General features: G+C 44.7%; 1 protein-coding gene across 14 annotated transcripts in view; it reads right to left on the bottom strand.

Moving 5' to 3' along the window:
* Positions 1 to 14,283, bottom strand: part of LOXL2 (lysyl oxidase like 2) — a 62,945-nt gene that overhangs the window by 47,966 nt on the left and 696 nt on the right. For 4 of the 14 annotated variants that reach the window (XM_075174743.1, XM_075174757.1, XM_075174749.1 and 1 more), the window contains exons 2-3: positions 9,776 to 9,864; positions 7,721 to 7,837 (exon numbers count right to left, since the gene is read on the bottom strand). The exons of 2 other annotated variants lie outside the window; for them this stretch is intronic. The gene's annotated coding sequence lies outside the window, so the exon portion shown is untranslated. Of the gene's footprint in view, positions 1 to 5,005; positions 5,113 to 5,594; positions 5,699 to 7,720; positions 7,877 to 9,775; positions 9,889 to 14,283 lie in introns of those variants that run through there. 8 more of the 14 variants (XM_075174744.1, XM_075174752.1, XM_075174745.1 and 5 more) reach the window with 7 other exon arrangements.

Raw genomic sequence — 14,283 nt, 5'->3', positions numbered from 1 at the left:
TATATATTGCTGGGACCTTCTGAAGCATCTGGATGGCCTTGCTGTGTAGCAGGCGGCCACATGAAGGGTATTTGAGAATGCAGAGGCAGATAATGTGTGGCGAGTAGCCCTACAGTCGAGTCCTGAAGGACCTCTAGCTCTCAAGAGATAAGAAGGCACGTCGGCGTAACTAACAGAATATGCCAAATTCCCCTCTAGGTTACAGTTTTGTTTTATGATACTCCAGAAAGCTCAATAGTAAACAAAATAAGAATATTTTACAGGAGAAAAGGATTGACAAACAGCGCGTAACCAGCAGGTCAGCATGTTTCACTCATCCCTCTTGTGCCAAGGCAAACAATGGCCAGCAGTCAGCTCTGCAGGCAGGTTAATAGGGGTCTTTCGTGATCAGAGGCCAAGGGATAGCTAAAAGCTGTGCAACTCCAGTTTCCAGGACTGCTTTCTATTCACACCAAAGCTCTTGAGTCATTTTACAGAAGGACTTCAGCCAAAAGACACAACAATTTGGGGAAACCATTCAGAGGCAGGATGTAATAGTTACCAGCTGAGAGCGGTACTCCCTGAAGTGTTAATTAATAAAGCAGACAGACCACTGCAAGATGCCAGAGCCTTTCAAAAAGTCACAGCACTGGGAGACCTCATGGTCCACGAGCAGCTGTAGGGGAGGGGGGGGACCACAACAGACTTCCAGGTTACTTTAATTGATACCAAGATTAGTCAGGGAGATACTAATTTAGACTATAGTAAATATAGTAGGTGTAATTTTGACTCTTGGCAAAGCCTTGCTGAGTCAGACACCCCAGGAGCCCCAAGACTCCAAAGGCAACTGCAGGTGGGTTTGTTTTTGTTCCCCAAAAGCTTCGAGACTTTTGGAGTAAGGCGAGACTAGGCAAAAAAAAAAAACCAAACACAACCATCATTTACTGTAGAATTGAAGAGAACTTGGTGAGGGAGGATAAGGTTGCCTGAGAGCCCCCTGCTCCACAGAGGCAAGTTTGACTAGCGAAAAAGAATTTTAACAAGCCTGCGTGAACACAATCCTGAACCTTCACTAAGGAAAATGACTCGGGGCACACGTTTTGTGCTCAGGTCATAGAGCATCGTATCTCATCTTTGTCAGGATCCTGCGAGGACCAGGAGGGGCTCCCCGAGGACCCAGGGAAAGGTACTGGAAAAACATTCAAAAATCTCCCTTCTAGTCCCATTCCACCTGCAGAAGCAAATCCCGGAGGAATTCTCCATAAGATCAGAACAGCAGCAATTCTACATGCTTCAGGAGACAACACTGCAGTGTGTACTAGCAACCACAGCCTGCTTTTCCTTCAGGTCATGTTACCATCCGCTTCAAAATAGTTACACATTCAAACATTAAGAGACAAAGCTTTCACAGTGTTTGCATCGCCCCAGAAATAAAACCTTCCATACCCAGAGGTCTTGTTTATTGAGGTGCTTTAGAGAAACCATTCAGACTAAGTCACGACGTCAGGAAAAACAGAATCCAGTGGAATTTGAACACAGGCATATTTTAGTATTTCCACAAGAAACAGCAGCCCAGGTACAATGGGGAAAATTCAGGAGCCCGGTGGGCCCAGCAGCGTCCAGAGAAGCCACCAGCACCGCAGTCCTGAAAAGGGCTCTCGGCTTTCTGTCTCCTATCAAGATCGGTCAGGAGGGACAACAGGGAATTATGGCACCAGAAAGGCTTGAGCATCTTCTGGCAGAGGCATCCATCCATACCACCCGGGTCAGTTTTCACTGGGAGGCAAGACATGCAGTAACACAGGACCGGTCTAGAGGATTGATAAAGAAGCACAGAACATTTTACACCACTTCTTTCACTCCACAGCCACACGAGTCCTGGATTTATTCTTTCCTGGCTCCTCCTGAAATCTCTCTCTTTAGCTCCAAGATGTTAGTTTTCCTGCACCAGTATCAAAGAAAACTATCACTGATCTTCAGTTAGAACATCGATGATTCAGCAACAGACTCACTTAAGAGCATTCAGAGAAGCCAATATGGACAGTATCAGATAGGAGCCAACCGCACACACACATTTACGACAGCATCATTATAAGCCACAATAAAAAAATTCAATAAGGAAAATATTTAAGTAAACCCACTCCTCTGCTGCTGTGACCAAGATTTGGACACATTTTTTTCCCCAAGTCTCAAAGAAAGCTGCACATGCTGAACTCCCTAAGAACAAATCTAGGCTTAGATTTGCAGGACGTTTGGTTTGTGCTGGCTATCCCCTTTATTGTAGGGCTCATTCCTCCCCTCACACCCTCTCTTTAATAGTCTCCAGATTTATTAATGACATAATCCTAAAAGTGTAATATTTTGGTCTCCCCATTCAAAAGAATCCAAGACAGAACTTTAAAAACCTATTGAATAAAGTCAGTGGAGAAGCCAGGAAAATACTCCAGGTCTCCTGGCTCTCCATCCTGTACTTCAGGCCATAAGATGATTCTCCATCACTGCATTAACATGTAATTTAAGGCTTCAAGGCATGCTCCTGCTAGCTGCTGACTCAGCCCTTTTCAGGACTCCAGTCTTAAGTCTTGAAGGGAACAGATAGACACAGGCTTACAAGGAAACAACAGTTGCATTTCAAAATAATACTGAGCTTTTACTTCTTCAGAGACTTCACCAGGTGAAACTAATAGGCTATTCGTCTCCCCAGATCAAAAGCTTGTTCCTACCAGCAAGGATCCCTTTTTTAATTCCAATAAATCATCCAAACAATAGATCAGCTCAGACAAAACCAGAAACACCTGCTTTCCTGCTCCCATCCTTATCCAGACAACAAAAGGAAAGTCTGGAGTGGTTGGTTTGAGTCCCTTTGTAACTGGGGATCTAGCAATGTTCCTTTTGGCTTGGCATCCATCAGGAGGAAGAGACAATTAGCACTCTGACCACTGCTAGCACGCCTGGGTCTCGGCCAGGAGCACCAAACAGTTGATATCCAGCCACTTGAAATGGTACTGCCCGAATTGTACGCCCTGCATTTCCAATTCCACGCCCCATCGCCCACAGTGCATTCCTCGGGGACGCTCACACATCCCGCAGCAGGCACGGCCGCGGGACAGGAACAGGATTTCCCACTACCGCGGAAGCCAAGGCAAGGGCAATTCACACTGGGCCCCTCTCCAGTACTATGAAAGTGAATATAAACGCTTACCGCTTGCTTGGGCAAGAGCTCAGATACCTTCTCCCATTTTTCCAAGAGACTCAGCCCTGCCACGGGTGCTAGGGCTAATGCTGTCGGAGACCAGTAAGATCAGTACTTACCTCAGTGGATACAGAGCTCTGGAGAAGACCACATGCTCCCCACGAAACCCCACACCCCACTGCACGGCAGGAAAACACCACAATAGATTGACTGGGGTGACCAGAAAAATCACCATCGCTCTTAACCCCCTTCCTAGAAATCCCCAGACATCCTTCGGATTGACTTCAGTGTAACTGAACCTGCCTTGGAATGGAGCAGAACAGCACGGGCTTGGTAACAAAACTTGTGTACAGTGTCCTGTGACTTGGATGGCCTCCTCAGGGACGAGATGCCGTGGTGCTACACCTGATGGGTCAGGCAAGCCCCTTCTGCTGTCAGTGCACAGCCACTTTTAGGAGAGCAAAGGCTAAGGCAAACCAAAGAGCATGCTGAAGGTGGAAGTTGAATGACTACAGGAAGCTGAAACGGTGCTAGGGACATCTAAACCAAAAACTAAAGCTTTTTTTCAGTAAAATGCTGTATAGGATTCAAGGCAGAGCCCAGAACAAGCAGGACAGCAGAAATCATTTCAGGCTAAAATTTTGATATGTTACAAATCCAGAGACTCTGCAAGCCAGAAGGATGGCAATATAATCCGCTAGTGATCACTCCAAGGAACACATTTCCTTTGGATTTCTCTTCACAGTCAAGGAGAAAAGAACCGATGCCTATAGCCAGTACCACTGAGCTGCTGCCATTTGCTCGTCCCTTTCACTCAGGCTCCCTGGAGCTCTCAGATTAGCGTAGGGCTTTCATAAGTCACTTTAGAGAGCTGTTGCTGCTCAGGAACTGAAACGGGCTACCAGAGAGCTGAGAACTGCCTTAAGAAAGCAAATTTCACATTGTTGCAAACTGGCCAACGGCAACCAGTAGCAAATTCAACAGTTGTTTATATCAGCGAAGATACCAAGTGCAATTTGCTGCTTCTAGTCTGTTGGGATGCTGCAGGGAAAGAGAGAGCAAAGTCCCAGTACACCTACACCCTCTCGCAGCAGAGGTAAAGCTTACAGAATCCAAAGCTATAGCTTGCCACGACTTTACCAGCCACAAGATCTCACTCGAGAGAAACAACATTATTTAATAATTACTAAAGAACCTTCTGGTCTCTGCCTCACATTCAAACGTACCTACATACACGCCCACTTTTTTTATTTCCTCCCAAAAGCTTACTGAAGTATGTACTACCTGGAACAGAAAACAATTTGGAGTGTTTGCCAACTGGTGAGGATAAACTACAACAGACAGCACTTTGAACAGACAGCAAAAAAAGATGTATATAGCCCAGGAACGTACGTTGCTTGCCATCACTTGCTACCGAAGCTAGACGAGAGAAGAGAAGCTCTGATGGACAAACACACCAGTTAGGAGAGTAGGAAGTGTCTTCTTTTAAAAGACAGCTACAGGTCCAACAACAGAAAAATCAATGTTTGTGGAAGTTGCCTAACCAAAGCCCTTTGCAACACTATTTGATTAGGTCTACGAGATCCCAATGTTTAGAAGTATGCTGCTCTCCAAAATTGCACGGACACAGCAATTTTTGCAGGGCCAAACACCCAGATCCATGGTCAGCATGTGTCATGAAAGGGCTCAGCTGAACGCTTCTTACAGCTTCCAAATCCTGGAAGAGGCTGCGGTCCCTTCTCAGACCTGCTTCTTCAACTGAAGCAATTCACATTTGCTTTCAGTTTTAGCCCCTTGATGCATTCATTTATCTTAGAAGGCAAAAAAACTTGCCTGGGGATCAGATGGACACAAGCAGCATCTTCTCTCCATGTCACGGTTGCAATTCAAATATGCTTCATTTTGGGAAGTTCTTTATTTTCCTTATCTCTTCCCTTTGCCTGGTGTCAGAGAACGAAGATGAATAGAGATGTGAATCATGACAACTCTCAGGCTCCTGGCCAGCGCCAGCTGGCTGTTCCACAGACCTTGTGCTGTACTCTTAATAGGAAACAGAACTTATCCCAAATATACTTCTAAGACAATTAAACAGAAAAAGTGATTTTTTGAACCTAGTAGTATAAATTCTTTAATTTACAGCTAGTGGATGTGATTATGATGACCAAGCAATCTGTTTGTACTTAGCAAAAGCGGCAGTGGCAACTAGAGCTATACGATTCAACTCCTCTTTTCATGAAACCTACACAATTAGTTCATGACATACAAAATTAGTTCATGAATAAAGACCCTACAAAGGGGTACCGCATTAAAATCCACAGCTGGCACGCACACTCACTGAACCAGAACACATATGTGCATGACCTAAGTTTGAAGAGTGTTAGCAAATACTAGATATCCCCCAAGAAGGAGGTCCCCCTCATACCTCTGTGTAATGCTGTCTTAATTAACACAGCGTAACCCATCAGCAGTGCAGATGCAGGACAGGTTGACTTCTGAACAGCATGTTGTTTTTCCTGTGAAATAGCCCTTGAAATAACAAATTTCCATCAGCATTACTACAGATTAGGAGCAGGACTTTTCCTTCTCAATGTGTGTATTTGCAGACATTCATAGTAAACATATATCTGCACACACACGCACACGTGCTCCCAGAGGATTTCACAGAAAGTGCTTTGCAAACCAACTGACTGGTTGATCTGCTAAATCATTCCATCCACTGGAGTTGCAATCTCTAAGAAAGGACATCGCTGTGTTTTTAAACAGCACCGAGAATGTTATGAAACAGTTCAGGAGGAGAAAGAAAAGCAAGAAACAAAAAATAGAAGGGAATTTAGCAGTACAGTAAGGTAAAGATAATGAACTTGGGAGTCAAACTATTAAAAAAATCCAGAGAACATTACTAGGCATGCATTTTGGGGTCTCTGCTTAACTTGCAAAAGGATAGCTCTTTCAGCAAAATGCATGGCTTCTCTATTACATCACCCTGCTGAAGACAAAGGCATTGTTCTCTACTGCATCATCAAGATTCTCTTCAATCTTAGTGGCTTTTCCAAGCTGCTAAAACTTTCTTGAAGGTTTTTCTAAAGACCTCATCTCTGCACTCCTGCCCCAGCACTCACAAAGCACACTGGGTTTGACTGGAGAGCAGACAATCTTAGAGTTATCTTGAGCCTCATCACCACCTGACTGAAGTATTAAACTTCATATTAGTAACCCATTTTTGGGGGTGTTTTCCAACATTATCCTGCACTTAGAACTAAGATCACATGAAATTCATTCCTGCAGCAACAAGTACCCAGCACGCTACACTGAAGATGTGGTTTCTCCCTATATGTTTTGCTATTACAGTAGTTCATGCTAATATTTCATTTTATGTTTTCTAACTGCTCTCTAGCTTCCAACCAAGGAAATTCCACCACTGTGGGTGGTTCAATACAGACGAAATGAAACTGGCAAGTAGGAACCCTAAAGCAATTATTTTCAGCCCCTATTCAGTATGAATTTGAAAGCACTGCAATGTCATCTTTATAAGCTGATTATAGAGATGCTAAATAGTTTTCCTACTATGCTTCCAGATAGCTAAACTAGGTTCTTTCTCTATAGTCTTCTAAACTATCTTGGTCTTTAGATCTTTTTTTACCCCCACACAGTAATACCTGCTTAAATTAAACAACAAAAATTAATTTTAAAAAAGGCAGAGTTATTTGTGTGCATGCTGAAGAATCAGAACTCAACCTGGGCTATGTTAATAGCAGACAGAAACATCCCATGTTTCTGTGCTGCAACTTTTCAGGTGGATACCACTACATATCCTGGAGTCTTCCTGAAAACTACTGCGATTGCTGCATGATAAAACAGCCTAAAGAAAGCTGCTGGTAGGCTGAAGGCTGCTTTGCAAGGGGCTGTGAATCCCAAGCAATGACAGTAGAAAAGTTTCTTAACTAGGGACATAACTGTTTTGCACTTTCTGCCAATGGGAAACATCTGCACTGAAGCCTCTTCATCTGAAAAAGCACAGTTATTCAGAGAGGAGAATTTAAACTGCTTCTGAAGTTTAGCTGGTAACATTTACACAATATTGATGGCATGTACTGTAGCTTTCTGGTCTAAATCAAGCATATTTTAATAATATTACAGAATACGCATTGCCTGAACTTGTAGACAGTTTGCAACATGTCTTTTTTTATTTCATCTGTGCATGCCTGTGAGCAAGCAAGGGGAGAAAATCTTTAGTTTGGTCACAACATCTTTGCAAAGTGACACTGAATATCTGTGTCGTCCCACTCGTGCCAAATCAAGTCTCAGGGGACAGGAATTAGAAGCAATGTCTACCTTCTTCCCAGCCTGTTACGTCTAAACATCACACTTTATAACAAACTGAGGGGAGAGAAAGAAAATACGTTCAAAGAGAAACGGGAAGAAGTGAAATCAAACTTCTAGCCCTGAAGCAAGAGAGGGTTAGAAATGTTTAAACTAATTCATTAGCCCCTTCATCTCTAGCAATAACGCCACTGCTCTGGCTTGCAGTCTCGGCAGGACTGCGTTTACCTTGGAGTTAGTGGTAGGCTGTGCGGGGGGTGACCTCTGTCTTGTCGTGCTTCATGAAGTTCTTTCTCCTGGGCTGAGCGCGCCGTCTGAGTGGTCCCCTCTGCGCTGGAAAATATCCTGCAGCCAGAGAAATATGCTGCAAGAAGCTGCTGCTTCCTGGCAAATTTCACTAGAGTTAGTCAAGCAAACCCCTCCCAAGATCCAGCCCCTTTAGCCTCAGCTCATAGCGGGTGATATCATGGGCTTGTCTTGTAATCTGAGCAGAAGGACTGCTAACAGAAAAGAAATGGGGGTGAAAAATCAACCCTGCAGCCAGGGTTGCAAGGAAGGAGGTGGATTAGGAACATGAGTGCTTTCTCAGGACATTTCTAGAGAACAAATGTCGAGAATCATATTAATACCAGTGTTAAATAATACAGCGTGATCACAGCAGTTTTTAAGCACCCCAATTTGATTCAGAGCCTCACAGTGCTAACCACTCTACAGATACAGAGGGGTGCATGGGTCTTATAGTAAAGCATCTTCAAGCTTACACCCCTTTCTACAGTTTGTAGAGTTTGCAGCATGCCATCTCCCCAGCTATTCAGGTATCACCCACCTTAACCCTTCAGCATCCAGCAACTGCTTTTCCAGTGGCTCAATATTCTTAAAGCTCGTAACTATAGCAGCTCAAGCCAAGACACATACTTAAAAACCATCTAGATCTGCAGCAAGAGTTACTCCATACTCCTTGATGTCCCGAGGACTAACCAGGTACTAAAAACAATTCTTCATAAAAACCCAACAGACCAATCAAAAATTCTGACCTCTGCTGTGTCAGAAAATTCAGAGCATCTGTGGTGCGGACAGCTAGCAGTGAAATAGTAACACTGGTCTGAGCTAGTTGAAACAGTTCTTCTATCAACAAGAAGTAGCTAAATCAATTAGACATTATTCTGAGGCAACTGTAAACTTCTGCAATCTTTTCAGCTAGAGGGGGGGTTGTGTTTTTAAAGTTGTCGTTTTCATTTAAGCTTTTAATGCATCATAACAATTCTATTCACTTCCATTTTCCGTAACCATGAAAATAACAAGAAAACTGCGGCTTTCAAATCTCTATTACAGAGAAGACCTTGAAATTTTGTCTTCTGACCCAATTTTGGACAGCAACACATTCTGAAGTGTCAGCATTTCCCAAAGAATGAAGATTTATTTTCTCACCAGCTTTGACCTTAGGTATTTAAATCTACACTCAATGGGGTTTTCAAACAAGTCAGCAGAAAGTTGATAGTCACAGAAAGAATAGCAGGTATTCCCAAAGGCTAGCTTTCGAAGGAATATCCCCATTTATTTCAGTATATTCGTATTTGTAAAGGACTTTCTAGCAAGCCCTGCCCTAGCACAGGACTGCTGCCTATAGCATGTCTTCCAGGTTAGTCCTGCCTGGTTTCACATCAATTCTCAAATTAACTCTATTAATTATTTTGAAAAGTTCAAGTGCTTAATCCACATCTCTGGGTACATTTCCAACAATGTAACATCAAACCCTACAAGAACACGTCTGTCATCAGACTTCTCCCTTTTCCCAGGCTTTTCATCACTTCCTAAACACAATTTACCCACACCAAGTAATGCCTGCTTCCTGCTCAGAGCACAACTCCATTTTCTCAACCCCAACCACAGGAAAAGCAGCATTCGTTCTTAGTCCCAGCTGCTCTGGCACTGATGTGCAGAGCTTCCCCACTCTCTGTTGCCACCTTTTATTGGAAAGGGATATTGCACTGAACTGGGCATCGACTTTAGAGGAATCTGCAACATGCTGGAAACGGAAAGGAAGCTCGTTTGGAAGTGTAATGCAGCCCTGAATAATTTAAGCAAGGTCATAGCTCTTCACTGAACAAACTGACAATACCAGAGAAGCTCAACCTTGCTTACAAGAGACTGTGAGGTGTTCAGCACAAAGCCTCTCTTGCTCTCTGTTTCACAGGCTTTGTACACGGAGTAGTTTGGCCCAGAACTGAGGGTTCAGCCCAACACATAGTGGTCCCATTACTTACTGGCATAGCAGTTACTTACTGAGATGACACCCACCCAGAGGAGACTACACCAGCTGATAACATTGGTAGGGAGATGACAACCACATTCCCATGAGTTGGCAAAGCCTTCTGCAGGCAGTCCCCCAAGGTCAATCATGTTGTTAAAGGAGGAAAAAAAGAATTAGAAAGAGGACAGTTGTTTCTTGGTGTGATATAGAGAATATCAAGATGTCAGGACTTAAACCCAGGATGCCACTGAAACGGAGCTTGGCTCTTCTTCTCAGGGAAGCCAGCACGAGCGGTAAGCAGCAGCAGGTTTTGCATGCTAGTCCACAGTGCCCTAAATCTCCTGTATCGGGAATGCTCATGAAAGAGGTGAAACGCTACAAATTGCAATTAGCATCATGGCTATCAGCAGAGCACCACCTGGTGGGTCCGGCCTGGCTGGACTCGCCTCGCTCAGTCTCAGGGACATCAGGGGAAAAACGTGTCACAGCAGAAGCTCCACAGAGCAGAGCTATTTCAGGCTGGCAGGAAGCTGAAGGCAGTTTGGCTAGAGGAAGGAATGTGTGAGCGTCTGCTGATCAGGGCATGGAGAAACATGACAGCCTGCCGGAGGAATGTTTGCCGAATGCCCGGGTCGGGTAAGGATACAAGCAGCAACTGCCATGCAGGCTTCCAGCTGATGGAAGAGCTTGCTGGTTGCATAAAGCGAAATATTCAGCAGGAATTCAGCAAAGCTCTTCAAGGTAACAAGCTGGATTCAGGGAATTTGCTGCCCCCTTCATATTGCAGCTGGTTAAGACCAAAAGAAAAGCACATAACAAAAAAAATTAGCAAACCTCTCAAAATCATACAGAAAGAAATGCTGCTCAAGCTGGATTTGCATCATCTGATCATGCAAACAGGCGACCAGGGAAACCACTTGCCAGGCCCACCAGCCATCCTATTACCTCTCAACCTGTTTAACTGTCACCTCATTACTCTTTGGGCGCTGTGCAGTTTGCTGCCCTTCACCAGGGGGGAAGCACAGATCTACCACCCCATATCTTGCCCTCTCCTCGGCAGTAATCTTTCAGCTTCTTCCAACAAAGGGGCAAAGATGCACCCTTGTGGGCAGCAATACCATAGCTAACAGCGGGCACCCATTTTCTGCATTCAGTGACTGCACACATAGTGGATATTTTCATACAAAATACTTGTACAAGTACCAGCTACAGCTGAATCCGTCTCTTGGCCATACACACAGCCACCATTTCAGGTCCACATCCCTTGCCTACATGTTTTCTTCTGCATCTGCCTGAAGGACACGCCTTGCCATATGGACAAGTCAAGACTGGTTTTGACCAAGTAGTCACAGTCATGGTCCATGCTCCCAAAAATTAGGTACGCGCTATTAGGTTCTATAATCTCTCTTCTCCAATTTTCAGTTCTTTTAAAAAGGGAAGGCTCATTGCCTCCCCAAACCTTGTGTTTTCACCCTGTAGACTGTCTGGAGCCGCAGGTCAACTCGACCTTTCAAATTCACAGAGCAGATACACTAAGCTCCGTCAAGGTTGCGCTGCACAGAAATGATCTAGGCGATACCTAAAGAACTGAAGGACCTGACTGCTCTGTAAGAGTGTTAATGACACATGGCAATTTTCACACCAATTGGGCCTAGTGGAAAGTTCCTGCAACGTGTAATTGGAGAGCCATATCCCCTGCTTTTGAGCTCATAGGATGGCTAATAAACACCAGTGATTCTGGAGAAGCAGGTCTATGCATCCCTCAAAAAAGGCATAAACCAATTTATATATGTTTAATCCCTACTGGAATTTCTACGATTTCCACATCAGGAGTTTGGCAGTGAGTGAACTGACCTCCCAGACTCCCATCTCCTGCTATTTGGTTACTGCTAGTTGCTGTTGAAAGGACTGCAAACTTGCATTGCTTCTATTCAGGGAGGGACCCTTGCACAACACTGCTCTTTTGCAGCCAGCAAAGCTGGAAAAAATGAGATTCATTTTCTATACGAAATAACTTCAGTCCTTTGAGATCTCTCTTCCTCCTCCTCTTCGTGTGTTCTAGTCTAATGGTCAATGCGATGCAGACAATGACCACATCATGCTTACTTTCCGTCACCCACTTGATTTTCCATGGTTTGCAGAGTCACCCCCTCAAATCTGCAGATCTCATAACTTCTCAGTCTTGCTATTCATCTTAGCTCACTAAGGCACAGCTGGCCTCAATGCTCTACAAAAAACATTCTGAAACAAGATCTCTGCTGAAGCCCAGACTCTTAACAAATAGCCCAGAATTAACAGAATTGCAGATCAGCCTCATGTGAGATCTGTGATAGACCCACGTCTTCCAGCTCTCAGTCTGATGCATCATCTAGAGAGCAACACACCTTCAACATCCATTAACTACACCTATTTCTGAGCAAATGAAAGGCTCATACAGCAAGGTGGGTGAAAACCTGAAGGCCCGTGAAATACTCGCGGCAGATACATTTCTGTAGCAGGCACGGGCTCAGAGATGATGTCTGTTCTTGTACGGGACAGCAGCTGTTCCTTCTCAGTCTCAGGCGATTTGAACAACAGAGCAGCACATATGCAGAGAAAGCACATACATCTTTCTTGTATTTCTCTCCTTAGCCTTTCAAGAAAGGGGTGGGGGGAGGCCAGTTAGTACTGAAATCTCCCAACTGGAATGTGAGCTTCTGGTTTTTCTAGGCTAAGACTTGGAAGGCACTTTGCAAGTACTTTTCATTGTCTATCTGTAAGAGCAATTACTCAGAGATCCTAGCTGTCTTTGAGCACTGATTCAAGGAGTCAACTGTTGAAAGGCAACTTCCCCCAAGCAGTCTCCTGACAAAACACAGGTGGCATACAGTATCTGACCAGCACACACCAACATCCTTCCCCATACACACGGGTTCCTGACAGATTCCTTCTGTGCAACTCAGCCATCCAGGAGAAGAATATAGAAGGGTGTAAACAAGGTTTTCCCCAAAAAAACGTGAAAAGAGTGAGATTTCTAGAAAGGAAGGGTTTGAGAAATCCAACTTCACCAATTGGAGGCAGTGACAACACTGTGGGAAAGCAGTGTGAGCTAATCCCACATCTGCAGTGCAATCAGTCACGCGCTAGAAGTGCGGGAAGGAGGGTTGCATTTTGTCTTCTTATCCTGAGGGATGGCAGAGGTCCTGGAGGCTTACCATCCCCTCCCACTAGATGGCAAGAGTCCCCCTCCTAACAGCAGGGCCTCTGCAAGCACAGACCTTGTGTCCAGGGGTCAAGAGCCAGAGAATGGACTTCTGACCCTGAAAAGCAGTAAGCAGACAGAACTGGCCTCCCACCGGTTTGTCAGGATTGATTTTGCTGTCATTGGAAAGCTACGTCCAGGAAGAAGGGAGAAGAGGGGAGGAACTGAACAAAATAAGGCCGTTTGGTTGTAAAAGGGGGAGGATGCTCAAGAGCACAGCGTACTGGTCTCCATTACTCCCAGGCAAATGCAGCAAATCCCTCCGCATCCTTAAAAGGCGTTATGGAAACATCTGTTTTAACGTCTTTTGTGCTGATTCACTGCGACAGGCCAAAGAACATGTCCTAACAAGGACAGTCTCTGCTAGCGCTTCTGCTCTTATGCAGAAACTTGAACAATTAGTTCAAGGACAGAGACTCCACTTGCTGAATTTGCAAGAGAGCTCACTGCAAGGCCAGAACATGGGATGCAGAAGGGAACAGCTATGCAGGAAATGCTTTACACACCTTTGTGTCTGATCCCACCATTTCATTAACACCCTTCATGTCTATGTGATCAGCTAGGAGCTAAGGACCCTCAGCTTTCATGGCAGGTGATGCCTTAAGAGTTACCTGAGATTACTGCCTTCTACTATTTATTACTGCCTGCCAAAATTTGGCCATGGCAACCTAGAGAGCCCACCTAATGGGGAAAAAAACTGGCACTGTTGGAATCTTGTTTGCAAGTCACCACTGGAGTCAGCAGCAGAAGAGAAATGCTGGTAAAGCGCCATACACATGAGACTTAGGAACAGAAAACATCTGCAATCTGCAGGTTCAAATCCTGCCCACATTATTTGTAGTAGGGAATGCAGAAGTAGTAACTTCCAGGGCCCTGGAAAGTATTTGGAGTTCAGGAAAACCTGGACATTACATTGGTGTGTTCAGCACATTTGTATGTTGCCTGGTACAAGTGTGCTGAGCACTCCCTTTTGAAGATCAGGGCTCTAAAAAGTATCTCCAGCAAAACAAACCACTCATCATCTAGGAAGACACCGCTAACCCAGTCCCAAGCAATTTCCCAGCACCTACTACCAATCCAAAGACCTTCAAGCACAAGGCAGGCAAGAAAGTCACTGTCATCCTCCCGTTCTTTAAACAAAGGGAGGGTGACCTGAAAAACAACTGTCAGGACCAGGTCCCCTGAACACTACACACACAGAGGCTGGTGCCCAGGGAGAGGGACACAGCAAGTCCTCACGAGGCTCATTTCGGCTTTCAATAAGCTTCATGCGTTATTTAGTAGTAACAATGGCACAAG

Source organism: Calonectris borealis, chromosome 27, assembly GCF_964195595.1.
Source record: "Calonectris borealis chromosome 27, bCalBor7.hap1.2, whole genome shotgun sequence".
NCBI lineage: Eukaryota > Metazoa > Chordata > Aves > Procellariiformes > Procellariidae > Calonectris > Calonectris borealis.
This window is presented reverse-complemented; position numbering and strand designations above follow the sequence as displayed.